The 20,884-nt window shown below is 34.6% G+C and overlaps 1 long non-coding RNA gene across 1 annotated transcript in view; it reads right to left on the bottom strand.

The window, feature by feature from the left end:
• LOC149137543 (uncharacterized) overlaps window positions 1–20,657 on the bottom strand; it is a 42,182-nt gene extending 21,525 nt beyond the window's left edge. The window contains exon 1 of the long non-coding RNA XR_016241587.1: window positions 18,747–20,657. This is a non-coding gene — a long non-coding RNA (uncharacterized LOC149137543). The remainder of the gene's footprint in view (window positions 1–18,746) is intronic.
• Between the last annotated feature and the right edge of the window lie 227 nt (window positions 20,658–20,884).

The following is a 20,884-nucleotide window of genomic DNA, read 5'->3' as shown; positions in this document are numbered from 1 at the left end:
GATTGTAAAATATACTATTATATTATTACACTGGGAAAAATTTAGGACCAGTGGGGTGCATTATGTCATAAAGCACGTAATGTCAAGATAACCGTTTGCTTCTTAACCATCTAATCAGTTCGTGATAAGATTTTAGAAGTGCCTTGTCTTGTCTGAGCACACTCTTTCCATTACAGAACTCTCTGTTTGTTAACAATTTTGTGCTTTTTGTGTTTTTTTTATTTTTATTCCGATCATTTGAACAAGAGGATCGTTTTTTAAAACTATATCTTGTGGCTACGTAATTGTGGTTACGTAATTACTTTGATGAATCAAATTCCGAGTCAAAATTGACTGAATTCGAAGTTAAAATTATTCGAACTTATTCTCAGCTAACCTCGAGATAATCGACTCCGTTTCAGTCAGGTGAAAGGCAACAAATAAATCATGAGTATTACATTTTTTTTAGTTTCTGAGATGACTTATTGTTAATAACAATTATAATTTTCTCGGATTATAATTCTTTTACTGTTTTTCCAATTCCGCGTACCTAGCAAGATACGAATTTATGACATGTGAACCAAAGATCTGAAATCGTTTCTATTTCATCAATGGATATGATTCGTTTTAAAATAAAGACAGACCTCTTCAAAATGGTTTATTTCAGAGAAGTAGATTGCAAATACGGGAGGCGAAAATACAATATTTATACCAAGACATGTGGAGTATTGAATGTTCCATGGTAAGTGGGTATCATACTAGCTTTTTATTTCGAGGGTTGGGATGTTCATTTACATTCTGGTGATGAACATCAACTTTTTACTTTTTACTACGTACTCAAAGTGACATCGCAAAACGCAAATCATTATGTACACCATCATACTGTAATTATACATCAAAAGCTTCGTCGTTAGTGTGTCGGAATAAGATATAGATTGAAGAAAGTCTTTATTTGTACTAAAGCGGAATCAGTTTTAAGGAAAAGGAATTAGAAGGGGAACAAAATACCAGTTGCCTATTAGTCGGTAAAGAATGATTCAATAGTTATTATAATATATATAGCTGGTTAGACAGACAGACAGACAGACAGGCAGACAGACAGACAGACAGACAGATAGATAGATAGATAGATAGATAGATAGATAGATAGATAGAATAAAAAGGTCATTCAGGTAATACCAGCTAAATGCAAAACAAGGAAAAAGAAAGAATTCAGAATATAATGCTAAGTTCGTGTGATTATGCAAACCATCACTGATTTTCTTTGTTTTTTCGTAAATGCCAATAGCTTTAAACCACTACCACAAAAATTCATTACAACCAGGAAGAAATATGTATGTTACAAAGTAACCGTTTATTCATGTCAGCAACTGTACAAATGAGTGACATAAACAAAACAAAAAAATCCTGAAATCGTTGAGTTTTCTTTCAGCATTACAAAAATTAATTATCGTATGCGTTATTCAGTTGAGGGAAAGGAAGATAATTTCAAGAAATTTGGCGTTACTGGAATCTCTGGAATCTAATTTTTATGGACGGTGTTTGGGGTGGATACTTAATCTTAGCTTTATTGAAAAGCGATATTGTTGATAAATAAAAGGTCATACGGGACAAAAGTTCATGGTAACAATTCTAACTTATTTACTCGGTTAAATATACTTTAGCATCTACTAGACAAATTCTTTCCCGTAACTTATGTTTTAAGTATGAATTTACGAATAGCATTAGCGCAGTAAATGAAGACTTTTTTTTTATCACGGTGAATTGAAAAAGTTGTTAGAACGGCGAACAGAGTAACCCATGATATTTGTTCGACCCTCTGCACTTCGAATTCAAATCCTGCTGAGGTATACTTTTCCTTTCATCCTTTTGGAGTCAATAAAAAACAGCAATCGAAGATGGTGGATTGAAGGAACTGTAAGAACGTCGGACCAGATGCCTTGCAGTATTTGTTCAGTGTATTCTGCGTTCAATTCTCGCCATAGCCTACTTGAGTGGTTGACTTAACCCTACGCTTAGTTTAACACCACCACATGTCACCTCGGGTGCTTTTAGCGGAGTCCACTCAGTTGTGAGCATTTGGGGCAGGGTTCTGGTTTCAGGATACCTTTCTCCTTGTCACTGTAATTCCTGTGGTAAGTCATGAACACTGTCTTTCTTTCTGGCTAAAAGATTTAAAAAATTCTGAACAAAAAGCGAAACCGAGTCTAAAGTTACTTTTTTTCTTCTATTTTTCGTTTCCTTGTTTTTTGGTTTGTTTTTTAGAATGTGCAAATACTTTTGTTATAAACACTCATATAGGAGGTAATACAGCGGGATACAGGTAAACCAAATAGTCAAACCGGAACGGAGCTAGGTATCTTATCAAATTCTGCTAAACCACCTTCATCCCTTTTATCCACACTCTTCAATTTCTTTTGTGTGAATTTGATTAGTAGGAATCACCCACTTCAGAATGGTATGAGAGTAATTATCAGCGAGATTGCTGAATTAATCTAACATATTGCTTTTTACAAAGTTCTGAGGAGTCTGTTTCAAAATGCTCTGTGAAAAAAATGTACAATAATTTCCGGTGTGGTAAAAAAAAAAAAGGGACGCAAGATAGACTAAAATGTGAATTCATAAAATAATTGTAAACAATGTATTAAAAGGAATATTGCTTACTCCATTCTTCGATGTTTATACGTGTGTGGGGGGGGGGTGTAGGCTTGCGTACGGTGTTATACCTATATCATAGATTAAGTATTTAGCCTCGAACTCATTCACTACATTGATAGTTTGGTTATGAACTCTTGTTCGTCAACTTTCTAACATTATATATACATCTCATGTTTAGTTATATTTGTTATAACTTAATCTCACATTTAGCTTACTTTTAGCTACCAGAGGGAAAAAATAAGTGATATCTCTCGAACTCTTACTGAAAGATGAAACTAGTCGGTTGTTAATCCTCATTCCAAAATCTTAAGGGACTATCGGTAAACCACAGGACAAAGTCTTTTAGCGAGACTGTGTGCGTGCATAGCCTTTTTTAATTTTCTCTCCCTGTTTATTTCTGTGTTCCTTTCTGTCGAAGAGAGTAGGCTCGAAACGTAAAAGACTTTCTCATTTCCCGGGCGTTAAATTAATACATCTATTTGTTGTTTATACACCCGTCTTCGTCTTTTGCTTTTTGTAAATTCTCACTATATATATATATATATATATATAAAATAAAAAATTATATATATATATATATATATATATATATATATATATATATATATATATATATATATATATATATACATATATATATATAGTTCAAAAAAACAATAACAAAAAAACAAAAAAACAACAAAGTGAGGACGTGATATGGATATATATATATATATATATATATATAAAATTATATATATATATATATATATATATATATATATATATATATATATATATATATATATATATATATATATATATATACATATATATATATATATTGATAGGAAGGTCAACAAAAGAAAGAAAGAGACCTCGATATTATGTAAATAGAGGAATTTATCTGTAAAAATATGTGACATTTATTCGGTAGCCATGATAATATTCCGAGTTTCGGATGCCGGGGTGGGAGCCCACGCCAACATCTCTTCAGTTATCCGGCCATTGAATTCGAAGTGCAGAGGGTTGGAACAAATATCGTGGGTTACTCTGTTCGCCGTTCTAACAACTTTGTCAATTCGCCGTGATAAAAAAAAAAAGGACTTCGTTTACTGCACTAATGCAATTCGTAAATTATATATATACACTAGCAGCTTCAAATACCGATCTTTGTAGCATATATAAAGCAGAAACATCGTTGAAAATTTGAAAAACTAGGGTATTCATTTCGAGATGTGTGTTATAGACGTGTATAGCCTTGCAAGACACAGTAGCAGATAAAAATTGTCCAGCAACGGTGGTGACATTTTTAAATATGTATTTCTGCTTCTGTTTATATTTGAAGTGGGATTATATTAATACGTTTAACATACAAGCATTTTGTCACGTTGTAAAAGTTGATTTAACTATAGTGCTTTGGAAGTCCGTGTTTTAACTATAGTGCTTTGGAACCATGGAATTAGGATCAAAACGATTTTCTATAAAGTTCGTGTGAAGCCGCTTATCTCAACCTGAAAGTACATTATGAAAATATAAGATTAGAAAATGATAAGCCTAACTAAATAGTTGACAATCATGCGTTCATAATAAGTAAAAAATATGGCGCTGGTTGTGAATAAGCATAGAAATCGTGTAAATTAATTGTACACATACAACTCTGCATTATTTTTATTATTCACAAGGCAAGCTATATGAGCAGTCTAGTTATGCCCGTGATATGCTTTACTTAATTTAATTACGTAACTCGTTGACGTTACTTATTTTAGGTGTTTTTGTTTTTAATGAATAGCATAGTTACTCATAACCCATGTTGTCTATCAAATTTCGCTCATAAAGCATCGGCCTACTTCTAACAACTCCTGCATAATTCAGTTTAATTTAATTTTTGATCGCGCGCGCGCACACACATACACACACACAGGCGTTCGTACACCATTATGATTGATAACTAAGACAAAACTCTCGGTCGATATCTCTAGGCTTTCCCATTTCCCTTTCTTGTGCAACCCGGTCAACTTCTCTCCTGCACAGATGCTTTCATTACTTGACTGCGCCAGATAGTTCGCTCAACAGCAAGTTACTCCGTAAGTTTATTAATGAAAGCTTCAAAAAGGTCTTGCGTATATCATTCTAGCGTTTGCACTCTCTCTCACCAACTCCCGATAGTAAAAATGCTTCAGAAATCTTTGATCATCCATTTTGACAATGTGTCAAAACAGTATAAGTTAACCTTTTAAATTCTGCATAATAATGATGTGTAGATATGATACCCACAGGAAGGTCTATTGTTTGAAATTTTGCGTTTTATCTAGGTTTCTTTTCAGTACAGCTCGACAAAACTGTCACTATATTACGAGCTGTCGCTTCAATGTAAGTCCCAGGGGAGTTTGTTCATGAAACGTCTCGGCACCTTAGATAATAAACTATATTGCTTAGTTTGGAATTAGTATGTGAGTTTATGCCGCATACTTTACAATTTCTTTCTATAGTCATTCCTGTTAAAGAGGTAGTACTTACAGGTAATGAGTTTTTTCCCCACAGCTTTAATACCAAGATAAGTTTCTCAGCACATTTTCTTAAAGCTTTTGCTTTATCACTAAACGTCTCATCTACGAACATTACGCTATTTTGTTACCATATCACGTAGTGCTAGTGAGTCATAAATTCTTATGTAAGTAGAGTATGCAAGAAATTTGGTGTTTCGTTGTTGATGTGTGTGTGTGTGTGTGTGTGTGTGTGTGTGTGTGTGTGTGTGTGTGTGTGTGTGTGTGTTTGTTTGTTTGTAATAGACAGATATTGAAGTTAATATAGATATATGTGTGCATACGTTTGTATGTGTATGTGAGTGAACGTTTCGTGAAGTTTAAATATATGTCCTAGCAGCTTGATCCAGAATTGCATTAATTGAAACGTCACTGACAAAGGAAAAAATACGTCTGACAGTTCACAATTGTTCGAACATCACATTAGATCTAAACACAGGCAAATATTTATTCCTGCAATAAAAGAAGAATCTCCACTTTATTTTTAGATAGAGATATCCTCAACGGAGCTGTACCCCGCTATAACAAAGCGTTAGCAAGGAGTGACATCAGAACAAAATTAGTGTACAGAAAGGATTCCTAAATCCCAAAAAGGGTTAAGAATACAAATATAACCAGGTGCAATCTTCCGTTCAAAATGTTTCACGAAAACAGCCAGAAATGCTTACCCCTGTTTAGGCAAAACTTCTCAAATGAAAGCAATCATCACAAGCTTTTAAATGCGCATTATGTTAAAGTAAATAACTCTTTGTCTGCATGACTGGCCCGAACAGCGTGCCTCGCTCACTGACACTACTTACTGAGTCTGTCCACTATTTTTTAGTAGTGGACCAGTCTACTTATCACGTAGGGACGTCCGCCACAACAGCAACGTTGTGTGCTAAAACATGTAGCATGTATTTTCTTAACACCTGCACTTAAAATTGTCGGTTCTAACCATTGCAATCAATATTTGATTCTCACGATCAGTGGAACTATACCCATGAAATACAGTCGTCAAGTTAAGTACCTTTTCTCTAAATAATTTTTTTGTTTACTTTTAAAATATTTATGTTCTTGTTTTTTTCATAGCACTCCTTTACAATCCCCTTCTTGATGTTTCCATTGATTATATATTTGCAGTTTTCCACTCATCTGACCAAACGATTGTCATTTTCTGATTCAACACGTATTTATTTGTATTATTGTTCCGTGAATGAATTTGCTTATGCCTTCTATTATCTGTCCTATGTCTTGATTTCATTTTCCGTCTGAGAGAAATTAGGCATTGTAATGGATACTGGGAATATCCCCGCTCTCGGATATTACCGGGTATCTCAGCTAGTTATATGATAACGATACAATTCTACTAATATATAGGTCAGCCGTTTCTAGTCTATGTTGTAGTAAATGAGGCAGTAAAATAACTTGAATTCATTGAAAATTACAATGCTATATGACTGCGAAAATGAAAGTTTGCGCCATTACAGTGAAAATAATATTTCCAGCATTAGAGCAATCAAAACAGAAAAAAAAAAGAAAAGAAAAGAAAGAAAAAAGCGTAATTTTCGCAATTTAAGCATATATATTGTCAGTTTGAAACTATATCCAAAGTAACGAGAGTTCTTGGATGCTATATTTTCCTTTGTTCTTTATAACCTTTCCACACTGAAGGCTTGTGTGCGATGCTTTCAATCGAAATATTCCCACGCAAATACAAATATTTTAGAAGTATTGTTGTTTAGTTTGATGATAAGGAGCTGTGCCAATTCTAATATCAATGAATCAGTGGTGTTTAGTATAAATTGAGACGAAGGATTTCAAGAAGGATGGAAAAATGTAGAAATATAGTATCTTGAGAACGAACAGAGAGCGCATCCAGTAACAAGCACAACTGTCGCGAAGTATTTATTTGATAAATGTATGTTATAAATAAATGACCTTTTTACAATGTGTCATTAATATGACATTACAACTCATCAAATATAAATTTGTTCCTTTGTGCTAATGTGAAAATAAAAAAAAAAAACAATTATATTTTACATTATCATCATCTCCAGTCAGTGCTCAACACTTACTAAAACTAACTTTTATTTTGAGGCCACATTAAATATATTTTAAAGTAGGAAGCAATACGAAAATCTAATCAGGAATACAGTGAATATTTTAATTATTATTTCAACAAATCATAGCTGACATGTTTAGGTCCTATTATGGCTTCATAAAGAAAGAATAAACGCCACATTATCTACTGAAATAGTAAATAACGCTGTAACACGATTTGTCCTTGGGTTGCAATTCCTATTTCCTACTTGCTTGCACCTAGACAGTATGAAAAATGGCTAATATTTCCTTCAAACTTTGCTTTTGTTACATTTATTCAAACCCCAAAGAATTTCTCTCAGCATATGGCTATAATGCTCCCCCACTGCTCCTACTCGTGATCAGAGATGCACATATTGTTAGTCACTAAGGGACATGCTCAAGTGGTTAAGGTAAAGCAACTCACAGATGCCATACATGTGAAATAAAAGTAATAGTGTTAACATTTATTGTAGTGAGCATCGAAAAGTTAACATGAAATAATTTTGTGTTAAGAGAAACTATATTAGTCGATGACAAATGTTTTCATTCTTCTGGGAAGTAAGGAACACAACCCCAGATATATTCAGGCCTTATTATAATTTCATTAGCAAAGCATAGACTTCACAGTGCTTGCTCAAGTAGTGGTGAAAAAAATCATTAAGTCCATGTACAAGACTGAACACTCATTGATGCAGAAAAATAGAATATCCGATGAGAAGTAACATAAACTTAACACAGTAACGAGTTGGCGGCACAAATACTGAGTCAGGTCACAAATTTATACCAATATCACATAAAAGAGACCAGTGCAGTACAAAACCATACCAGAGTGGCTGCTTGATTGCAATTATAGATCAGTGTAGAGGGATACTCGGCTCGTATTCAAATGTGAAACCGCTTGGTAACGAAGTCCCTAAAGACTCACATAAAACAAAACAACCTAAAATGGGATTGAGCCTCGAGACTACAGTATTAATTTGATTTATTTATAATGTAAAATTAAAGATTTATTATTTTTATTATGCCTCCACGGGTTACGCACTCCTGGTATTAAAAATCCCCCTTCGGATTCCTGTTTCAGGGTTAACATTTTTAAAATAAAGTTTTTAAATGTGCTTTAAATAAGCTTAAATGACCAGTTTAAACATGGCAATGTTTTATAAAGTGATTTTCTAGTGACACACTTCACAGCATCTTGTTATTAGCTAGCTCCAGGTTAATTCTGATCCAGCAGATCTATCATCAAAGGGTTTCTTGTTGAGATTATTCCGTTCTTTTTCTTTCTTTCTTTCTTTTTTTTTTTTTTTGTAGGGACTATGCATCATCCAATGCGTCATGCCTTTAAAAACGGTAGGGTTTAACTTCAAGCAGATTTTACTGTAATTTCTAGCATTTCAAGAAACCACTTAGAATCTAATTTCGTAGGATTGTACCCCGCCATGGTTATCCCAAGTGAATTAACAATGAAGCGAGAACTAAGAGCATGAATGAAATTAAACCTAAAATAGAAACAGCCAAGTGTACTCATCTTGTAGGGATCTCGTCAAACCAAAATAGATAGAAATTGGTTTATTTTCATTATAAATAGAGATCCATATCTTGGGAAGAATTTTATGTTAAATGTGACATTTATGTTTGCTTTCAAGAGCACTAGTGGTTCAAGTGGAATGATATAGTTTCAACTGGGAATTGAAATCAAGTTTGAATTTTAGCTTGTTGGAAGATCACTATTTGTTCTTCGGGATTAATCACGTCACAAACAAAATAAATCCCGTGTCTTGTTAGTTAGACAGGTATTATTTCTGACATTCTATGCACCAAAAGAAAAAGAAGGAAAAACATCAGGTAAAACTTTAGTACAAGTGGCTGTCACACAAACTGTAAAACGACTGCAGATGAAAAACATTTTCATTACTTCATGAGTAATAATAATGAATCAATGATATAGGGCGTGTCAGAAAGTTCGGTGACAAATAATACACAAAGTCTTTGAAGCAAATATATTTAATGAGGTGGGTATAGAAAAGCAAGTTGTAGCTACAGACACTTTAAATAAACACGTGTTTATCTGAAAATAGATTTTATGGACTTCTAAAACGTAAGGACTATGTGGTGACTACCACAAAGCCGAAGGTATTTTAGCATTGGCGATCTTTTATGTATATCTTAAACTAAAATGAGCTATCTATTATCTTTTATGTTTTACTTGTTTCAGTCATTAGACAACGGTCATGTTGGGGCACCGCCTGGAAGGTTTTAGTTGCACGAATCGACCCAAGTACTTATTTAATTTTAAGCCCGATACTTATTTTATCGGAATCTTATGTCGAACTGCGAAGTTACAGAGAAGTAAACATATTACACCGGCTGTCAGCACACACACACACACACACACACACACACACATATTATTCTTAAACTTCTATCAGTTTCCGTCTACCAAATCCACCCACAGGGCTTTATTGGCTGAAAGCTATAGCTGAAGATACTTGCCCGAGGCGCCACACATTGGACAGAACCTGGAACCATGTGATTAGGAAGCAGACGTCTTACCACTCAGCCATGCTTGTTCCAGTTTTAAAACGATAGAGTGTGCTTTGACGGAATTTGGATGGTATTGTCGTACGTACGTTTTGTTAGGGATTTCCAACATTGCTAATGTCTAATCCCAGATCAGCCCTTCTTGAACAGCCTTATAAACAAAGACTATCACGACTTTTTTCGGTGTAGTGTAAATGTAGGACTGCATTATCCAGCGAGTTCTTCCTTGAAGGCTAGTAGTGTTTTATGTGATGGAAGCATGACTACTATTTTTAGTAAGACGAACAAAGTAGATATCCAGTTGGTTGCAGCTAGTTTGTTTGTTAACCACAAGTTAGCTCCCAAGCCGACGGAAAGTGAAAGTACGTCTCACACACACGCGCACGAATTGAACTGACGATCGTGAGCTGAATACCCTAGCCACTAAGCCACGTATACACACACACACACACACACACACACACATATATATATATATATATATACTAGCAGAGATACCCGGTGTTGCCCGTGTTACATGTAATTGAAGGATGAGATTTTTCTCTTATATTTTCTGTAAGGAACTGGAGTACATATGATTCGAATTTCATCAAAATTGCACATGAGGGTTCTTTCCCTCTTTACGCACCCTAAAAAAATTCTAATCATGAGACATGTATCCCATGCTATTGATCTTTATGCGCATATTCAAAAATTTCAGTCTTCTGGAACCTGTAAAATGGATTTTGCTCCTGAAAAATGGAGCTCATGAAACTCTAAAATGTGTGCATGAAGGCCCCTATTGGGGTGGGTGTGTTAATGTCAACCAGAGAAGTTGAATTGTTGGGAATGTTTTTAACTTGGGTCTTACAGTATGCTTGTATATATGTGAGAGTATAGTTTCACTTTAATAGTTTCAGTATGAAATTGAAAGTATTAAAGTGAAAGTATTTGAAATTACAGTGGCGACATGTTATTGTTTCACTTTTGACACGTAATACTGAAATAGTGGAATAGTTTCAATGCTAAAGTGAAAGTATCTGACATTACAGTAGAGTGATGTTATTGTTTCACTTTTGACACGTAATACTGAAATAGTGGAGGAGATATGATATTGCTGTGGGTTCGAACTATGCAAGAAGTTAAAAATTGTTTTGGCCTAAGACACTACATGGACCCTAAGTAGGGTCCATGTAGTGTCTTAGGCCAAAACAATTTTTAACTTCTTGCATAGTTAGGGTCCATGTAGTGTCTTAGGCCAAAACAATTTTTAACTTCTTGCATAGTTCGAACCCACAGCAATATCATATCTCCTCCACTATTTCAGTATTACGTGTCAAAAGTGAAACAATAACATCACTCTACTGTAATGTCAGATACTTTCACTTTAGCATTGAAACTATTCCACTATTTCAGTATTACGTGTCAAAAGTGAAACAATAACATGTCGCCACTGTAATTTCAAATACTTTCACTTTAATACTTTCAATTTCATACTGAAACTATTAAAGTGAAACTATACTATAATTTGGAATGAAATTGGTTGTGTAGTTCTCGAGTTTTAGGGATTCACACAGACACACATTTTCATCTTTATATATCTGATATTTATGCGCACATTCCAAAATTCCAGTGTTATGGACCCTGTAAAAAGGATTTTGCTCCTGAGAAATGGAGCTCATGGAGCTGAAATATGTGGGAGTTAAGCCCCCTATGGGGGTGAGTTAATGTCAACCAGAAAGTTGAATTGTTGGGAATATTTTTAACTTGGGTGTAATATGTATTGTTTGAATTTCTTTGAAACAGGAAATATATGTATGTTCACTGGGTTTGTAAAAGAGAGCAAAGCTACAGGAAACCAAAAGACGAATGATCACGATAATCAGTCAGCTACCCTAGCCTAGTTTTTACTACTCTTCAATGTAGTATTCCTCACCATACAGGTGACAGGCACAGGTGTAAGATGCATTACGGATCTATAGCAATTGGAAGGGCATGACCCAATTGAAATAACAACGTGTGACGTTTGGAGTAAAGAGAAATGAAAGCGTCGCCTCTGGAGTTTGCAAATGACCACTATACCGATAGGTAACTGGGCAGAAAAAATTTACAATCAATAAATGTCTTAGAACAACCAATCACTCATCTGGGAAGGCTTTGAAATCAATGTTACCAACTGTGGAGTATGTGTGACCCAGTGATAATAAACAGACTGAAAGGAGGTCTGCCACGAAATAATTTTACTCAACACTTTGCAAGTGAATCAGTGGAGGCAAAGATGCATCTCATTTACTTGACAATTTATGCACCACATTGCAGAAATCACAATGTAAGTATATCTGAAAGGATAGTCTTACACTGTTGTACCGTTGAATTACAAATAATGTTCATCTGTTATGTTCGGGTGACCCTATAGCTTCCAATCGCACAACTGTATTAGTCTTTGCTTAGGAAAAATGACTAAATTGTGCGTGTGAAGTCCCCATGAAGGGGTCTTCGTAACTTCTAAGAAGAAATTTTAGAAATATTACTTTATTTGTGTGTAATATGTATGGTTAAAATTTCATCAACATTAAAAATATATGAAATTTTATGGGGGTTATGGCTGTTATGCATAGAATATAATTTCCAAATTTCATAAAGATCCATTCAGTACTTTTGACGTAGTTTTGGATTAAAAAAAAACAAATGACTAATGTGTGTGTTTGTGTGTATGTGTATGCGTGTGTGTATTGGTGTATATATGTATAGATATCTGTATGCATGTATATATGTGTATATATGTGTACATATTACATGTACATCTATATATATACATCTACACATATGTATACATATACATGCATGCATATAGATCTATATCTATATATATATATATATATATATATACATATATATATATATATATATATATATATATATATATATATATATATATATACATATATATATACATCTATATATATATATACATGTATATGGATACAATTGTGCAGATATATATATGCATGTATGTATGTATATAAGTATGTATGCATGTATATATGTGAGAGTATAGTTTCACTGTAGTAGATTCAGTATGAAAATGAAACCATTAAAATGAAAGTATGTGTCATTACAGTATCGAAATGTGTTTGTTTCAGTTTTGATAGTGAAATAGTGGAATAGTTTCATTTTTAAAGTGAAAGTTTTTGACATGAGTGTTTTTGTTTCACTTTTGACACGTAATACTTAAATAGTGGAGGAGATATGATGTTACTGTGGGCTCGAACCATGCAAGAAGTTTAAAAATTGTTTTGACTAAAACACAACCGGGACCCTAAGTAAGGCATGTGTAAAATGTGAATGAAATTGGTCGTGTAGTTCTCGAGTTTTAGGGATTCACACAGACACACACACACACACACAAAGACACACAGACACACACAGAGACACACACACACGTGTGGATACATAAATACATAAATACATACATAGATATGCGACTCTGTGTGTGTGTGTGTATGTGTGTGTGTGTGTGTGTGTGTGTGTGTGTGTGTGTGTGTGTGTGTGTGTGTGTGTGTGTGTGTACAGTGATGGATTCGAAGGTTTAGTTTATTTATGAGTTGATTTTTCAATTTCACCGGAGTATAAATACCTATAATGGTGATACTTAAAAAAAACATTAATAAGATTTATTTAAAAATTGAACTTACAAATTCCCCAATAAGCAAGTGATCATATTATTTATATCCTACAACAAACTACAGTACGTTTGATTCACCCGCCATCATTGAAAAACGTTGAAAACACTTCTCGAATTCTATGCAATATTTTATCAAATCTACTTTTAGCTGTCATCTCCTTGGGCTTCTAATCCTCTTTTAGTCAAACACTTACAAAACTTAATTCAGTTCAATTAAAAAGCATGATTTAGGGAATCAATGAATAAATTTGCGCAGTAGATTAAAGGGTTGCTAGAGCGTTGATGAGATGCTCTATACTAGCTGTTCCTACCCTGAGCTGGGTTCAAATTCCACCCAGCTGAGCAGGGTTAACCAGCTTTCCACAGTACACCTCATTCGACTAACATTGGCCAACGTGGACAATGAGGCCTACAACCAGTATAGATAAGCTGGCAACTGCATGCTGTGGCTTTCATCCTGAGTGATTTGACAACGGCTGAACGGAATTGAAAAATTACCTTAATTTTTTATATATATTTTATCTTTTACTTGTTTCAGTTATTGGACTGCGGCCGTGCTAAGGCACTGGCTTGAAGGCTGTAGTCGAATAATTGATTTATTGGATATAAACAAACCAGCATTGTTTGTCAAGTGATGGTGGCGGCGGTGGTGGGGACAAACACAAAGACAAAGACATACAAACACACGCACACACACACACTCATACACACACACAAACACTCACACACACACACACACACACACACACACACACACACACACACATAAAGACACACGTGTGTATGTATGTATGCATGTATGTATGTATGTATACGACGGGCTTCTTTCAGTTTCCGTCTACCAAATCCACTCACCACCTTTTCTCCCCCACTTCAACCTGGACCCATCAACAAATAACCTTTATTCTAGAAAAGAAATTGAAAATTTTAAATGTTTTAACAAGTGAATCATATGACCAGAGACATTTGACATTGTCAACATTCTCATTACGATATATGTGAGCACTTTCACTCCAAACCTTTCATACACTCGATATTTGCAGTTGGAATATTTTTCGTAAGGGTTTTTTTTTTTCTTTTCTTTCTCTCTCTATTTGATATTATTTGAATGCAGGAATACTGATTATAGCGTGTTGTATGTATGGATGACAAACCGAACCGTTGAGGATCCCAGAATTGATATGGAGTGTGGGTGAGTGAGAGAGCGAGAGAGAGAGAGAGAGAGAGAGAAGGGGGAGAAGAGAGAGAGAGAAGGGGGGAGAAGAGAGAGAGAAGGGGGGAGAAGAGAGAGAGAAGGGGGAGAAGAGAGAGAGAGAAGGGGGGGAGAAGACAGAGAGAGAGAAGACAGAGAGAGAGAAGACAGAGAGAGAGAAGACAGAGAGAGAGAAGACAGAGAGAGAGAAGAGAGAGAGAGAAGAGAGAGAGAGACAGAAGAGAGAAAGAGAGAAGACTGAGAGAGAGAAGACAGAGAGAGAGAAGACAGAGAGAGAGAAGAGAGAGAGAGAGAAGAGAGAGAGAGAGGGGGAGAGAGAGAAATGGTTGAGGGTCAAAAGGCAGGCAGTTTTGCCCAAAGAAATGCGTAGTATATATGACCGAATACTTTATTGATGTCGAGTGGCAATAACACTAATCTTCAATAAATTTTTCGAGGGTGAAAGTCTGCTACTGAGATCTGGCTTTAAGGAAAGCCGTACTGGGAGATAGAGTCAACGTATTAAAGAAAGGGCTATTAATAGCTATCTCCATTACATTTCATATATGGAACATGATGTTGATGTTCAAAGAAGTAAAAAGTATGTGACGGAAGATTTCCAGACAATGGACATAAGATAAAATAAGAACCATAATGAAGGAGCGAAGAACGAATATATAGTGTATGTGTTTATTAGGCAAGGGGGAAAATGACCATTCCGAAATATAACAATGTCTGTAATTTAGCTCTTACGGAGACTTGGATAAATTGTAAGAATTTAAAAACTGATAATGAAATTACACTTTCGTAGCAGCTCATGCTTGAACTTTTATTTCTCTAGAAGAAAATTCAACACGATGATTTAAAGCTTCCGTGAATCATCTGACGTTTTATTTTTTTTTTTTTTTTTTTCGGGAGGACGCTGGTGATATGAAATTGAAACCCCTACTCGTGTATCCCTTCCAAGGGTTACGCCAAATTAAATTTGTCTCTGATTTGGCATTCAAATAGCAAAGCATGGATAACTAAGAAGCTTTTCAAAGAATGGTTCACAAACATTTCACAAACATTTTTTTTTTCTTTGCTATAGAAAAGTTCACTGCCAAACATAATAATTCCAGCAAAGCATACCTTCTTTTAGACCAGTGGTTTCCAACCTTTTCACAGTGGTTCCCAACTCTTTTATTTAAATGAGTTTTCCCATAGACCTCATTTAATATGCTTATCCTTTTGTGTGTGTGTGTATGTATGTATATATATATATATATATATATACATATACATATATATATATATATATATATATATATATATATATATATATATATATATATATATATATATATATATATATATATATATATATATGAAATTTTGAATTTAGTTCACCAGAGGCCCGCGGACCACAGGTTGGGGACCACTGTTTTAGACAATACACCAAACCACCCAATATATTTAAATGAGCTTTCACAGAATGTGAGAGTAGAATATATCCCCAAGAATATAGCTTCTTTTCTCTAGCCAATAGATCAATGTGTGATAGCTAATTTCAAGGCACAGTGTGTAAGAACTTTTAGAGACGTCTGGAACAAGTTCAGCATAATGGATAAACTAGTTGAATCATGGGATGATGTGAAACCCTCAAATTTGAAAAATGTTTGGAAAAATATATGCCAAACTATATCCGAGATTTTACAGTTTTTTCACAAGCAGAAAGTCTATGCGACACTTACAAATGATATAGGGTTTAAAGAAGTTATATAGGATGATGTGGTTGAGTTGCCAGTGTCCCATAAACAATGTTACATGAATTCAAGTGACGACAAGCTTTTAGAAACTTATTGCTCTTCTGACACAGAGAATCCCTGTATATCAGTTATTTTGATAAAACGTCTTCACTATCGAAATTTCAAGTTTTTATTTAACTCATTTATGTTGATATCATGCCAGTTGTTGAAAGAAACGAGTATAGCTATTGAATCAATGCAGTGCATTATTGATGTTTGGCAAAATCGAACCTCGGGGATTTTTGAACTCGGAGCCCAGCAGGATATCGCTTATTTATTGACAAATCATTCAACCTTAGTGAACAGAATATATGGAGGTGGAGGAATGTTATTGAAATCTTTCATGTTACAGACTTGAAATTGCTCAACTTTTCACAATACACAATGAGGTTCAGTTTCATTTAGGCCACTTCAATTGAGATCATATTTTGTTTGTATTGAATTCAAAAATGAATCAGCATTTTGAAAATAATTTTAATAGCAAGTATGTTTATACAACAATAAATAACATGGGAATTTACCAACCAACAAAACCGGTTTCATTAACCTCATTTTACCAAAAGATAAAGAAATTCCTTCGACCGTTTCTGAACTGAGCAAAGACACAAAATTAAGATTTGTGATGACCTTATTTTCAATTGTTAACAATCATAAACTAGAAAAAGAAAATAATAAACAATTACGCAAGTCACTTCTATATGATATCAACAGTTGCGTCACTAGGCGTCATCCACTACAGTAAACTTATGATATTGTTACCACTTGTATATCACTGGATGTAATGGTAATAACAGTGAGTCAATCAACCAGTAACATTATCTGCACATCTAATTGTGTTTCCATTTGCATAGTTTCATGTGGGTAAAATGAAATTTGATAAGAAAACCAGAATTGGAAATAAAAATGTTTAAGAACTACATCAAAATTTTGTTGATTTTAAACGATATTGCTACTTAAAATGCATTAATGGATTATTTTAGTATTTTATACATTATTTTTTTTATCTATATATAACATCCATGAATAGCTTAATTGATAACCAGTTTTCACGGCTTTGCCCAAATAATATGGATTTGTGATTGGTGGATGTCGATTATCACTTGTATTGGAGCTGATTTGCTAACTGCTAGAAGTTATATGTGACTTTTGATGTTGCAAACATACTATTGGCTATTGAGTGCTAGCTGTTTCAACAGTTGTACATAGAAGAAAACGACGGAACTTGTTGAAATTTTTACGAACAAACTTTATTTCTTATTGAGAGAGTTTGGATGCTATTAAAATAGGTATAATTGAAATAGCATTACAACAAATGTTGGGAGTTTAGATGTTATTGTAATAGTATCCGAAAAGTTACTGTTAGTCATTGTATTACTACCGAGAGTTCGTTATAATGAAAATAGCTAGTTTCAGCCGCTGCCCGTGTCTTTTCGCCATGTCGTCTGCTGCATCTCAAAACTCTCTGGGTCTCAGTCGCGTGTGTGTTTCATTTTATACCGATAGAAAGGTTCAGAAAGGTTCAGAAAGGAAGATGCCAAAAACTGATTTGGTCACTGGAGCCTATTCCACGTGAAGTGATTGGCTAGATTTGTTGGTCACGTGAGTAATATTCTTTCCAGGCGAAATCGTGATTGGTCAAATTAGCTGATCATGCTGTGCAACATTCCAGCGAATCGCGACATCGGTTTTTGCTGAATATTCTCACTACAGGTCTAAATATCAAATTCTTTAACTTTACAGTCAAAATAATCACCAACTTGACTTTGTAAAGTAATTAATTGCATCAATTTTCTTTGAATGAAATTTGTTAACAAATAATTGATTCCTATAAACGATCAATAATAATAATAAAAATGAAATATTCGCACTAAATTTGAAACAAGTTGAATTTTCATGATAATAAATGTAATGTAATTATAAATCGGTGCCAATGATAAGGAAGCCATTAATGCTCTCAAACGTCGTCTTCTAATTATCTTCTTGCGGAATACATTCAACATTACTTGCTTGCTCCCCTACCATCCTTCTCTTGAACTTGACTCTTCCCTCTATTGCAATTTCATATTCATGCGATTTTAAAAGCACCTGTTTATTTGTATACTCCACTGGGTAAATGCGCTCCTCATGTAGAGAAAGACTCTACGCCTTTCGCTTTGTCACCACTTTGCCAAGAGCTAAGCCTTTAGTCTGAAGATTGCTGTATAAGATTAACGTACAGAAGTACATCACCGGCGGAACAATGAAATAAAAGGACAGGTAGAACAGTGGAGGAAAATTAACAAGAGTGTAGGCGTGTGAACACCGGTGACGTTATTAATGTGATAAGGTTAATTTACCTTAAAAAGGGGTATAATCCCGAGTTATCTCCTCTTGCGCATAGTTAGCAGCTAGGCGGCGCTGAACGGCGTAGCCATAAAGACTGTCGTCTCCAGAACCAAGTTAGTCGCGTTTTTGCTCTGTACAGATATACATGTCGACTCACGCGGAACATTTCTCTTTTGGCTGATCAACGTTTGCAAGTCCAGTATGGTAGCTGAAACTAGCTAAACTAATTTCGTTGGGACTTGAAACTCTCTCTTGTTCTTACATTACGCACCGGTGGCAGACAATACAAGCGGTCGTTAGATAAGAACTTTCCTTTGACCTATTCTAGTGTCAATTTGTTATGTTGACCTGAAGTCTGGCAAGACGCACTCAACAAATTCTTAAGTGAATTGCAACCAATTGTCCTTAGTATGAATACGTTTGTTTGAATTGAATTTCTACTTGCATAAACACGTTTGTTTGAATTAAGTTTCCACTTGTATGAATACGTTTGAATTGAACTTCCATTTTTATGTGTACATTTTCACTGTACATTTTCTTTTGTTGAAGACATTGTGCACTCTGTGTCGTCGTAGTTATTCGTTGCTAACGAATTAAGTATATAACATATTTTAGTCGTCCCCCGAAAGGACGCGCTAAAACAGCATGTAAAAAAATCTTGTTACTCCTCTTGCGTGTTAATTTTCATCTGGATCAGAAAAGGTTTAATCGTCGCCACAGTCTCATCGAACTTTCTTTAAGTGTCTTAACTACATCCTGATGACCACTCCAGTACGTTGTTAATTATCTTTTGACTGGTGCTCTAATGTAGCCCATTACACATGCTATCAATTGGTTGAAGCAGTAAGGTAAATGTATTGCCTCAAGAGTCCTAAAGTGGAAATGTTCCATACGATGTATTTTCAATAAAACAGCGCTAACCGGACTGCACATCCACTAAAAATATGGTTTCTTGTTCTTTCTATTGAGAATGACTGCACTCCTTCATTGATCCCAACTGGCAGCGTTAACGTAACCTTCAGCGCAGCACATCAAAATACTCATGCTAACCCTTCGCATATCTTTAAAATGTCATAACTGAGATCAGTTGCTTTTTTTTTATTTTCTTTGAAGGGAAAAATTTTTAAATACATCTTTCACTTCAACTTTTTTTTTCCAACATATCTACACATTTCAGTTGATCATGACGCTAAAGGACTTCTCAGACTTTATGTCTCTGATAAACTTGCGCTTTACATAATTTTCTAGGGAACTTCTTTCTGAGATTTTGGTACAAGATAAAAGATCGATAACGTAGTTTACATTGTATTGCGCTCTAATCTCTTTGGGTGCTTTTTCAGCATTTCAACATTTCAACCTGAGGTGGTTGAAATGTTGTAATCTTTCTTTGGTCAGTGAAAATTGATATTCGTTGTAACTAAGGAAAGCTAGATTCTGCTTTGTAGAATATCAAATATATTCTTTTCGATTTCCATCAATACAATAGTTTTGGCTTCAGTTATTGTGTGTAGCCTCAGTCTTGATGCCAATGTTTTCCATTTTGCAAAAGTAATGTATGTCCTTTTCGGATGTCTCCTAGGTATGTATTTTGGGGCTTAGCTTCCACCCTTCCTTTATAGTATCATGGCAAGGGTTAATTTGAACATCCTTTTCTGCTTCTAATTCTGTCATATCTGCTCTCTGATCTCCTGTAGGATGCATGTTACCTGGCATCAAAAGAATTAGCTTTATCGGTTGAACACAGATCCGCAGAGTCTTTTGATGAACTCTGCTAATCATCTTTTTTCCTTCTTTTTCAGCGTTGGCTCAGCATGTTTTGAATTATTTTATTCTTGTCCTGTTTTCTTTCCTTTGCAGGCATCCATTTGACTTCCTTGGCATTGATTTGCGCACTCCATGTAGTGTAATAAAATATCCTTGCTCAATGAAAACAAAACTGGCAATATTTGAAAAACGAATAAAGTTATAAAATGAAATAAGTCTTTACATTATATGAACAGCAACCACAAGAGTTGCAAAATGTTTCTGCATTAAACCACATTCAGTTAGAACATCAGTAACTAACAGGAAGCTTTTTATTGCTCCTTGTCCTTTAGTTACAACTTCATTCTCAAAAATGTCATCGACATATCACGTATTAAAGTTGTAG

Source organism: Octopus bimaculoides, chromosome 1 (genome assembly GCF_046866305.1).
Source record: "Octopus bimaculoides isolate indiv1 chromosome 1, ASM4686630v1, whole genome shotgun sequence".
Lineage (NCBI taxonomy): Eukaryota > Metazoa > Mollusca > Cephalopoda > Octopoda > Octopodidae > Octopus > Octopus bimaculoides.
The sequence above is the reverse complement of the archived record's forward strand: the minus strand, read 5'-3'. Positions and strand labels throughout refer to the sequence as shown.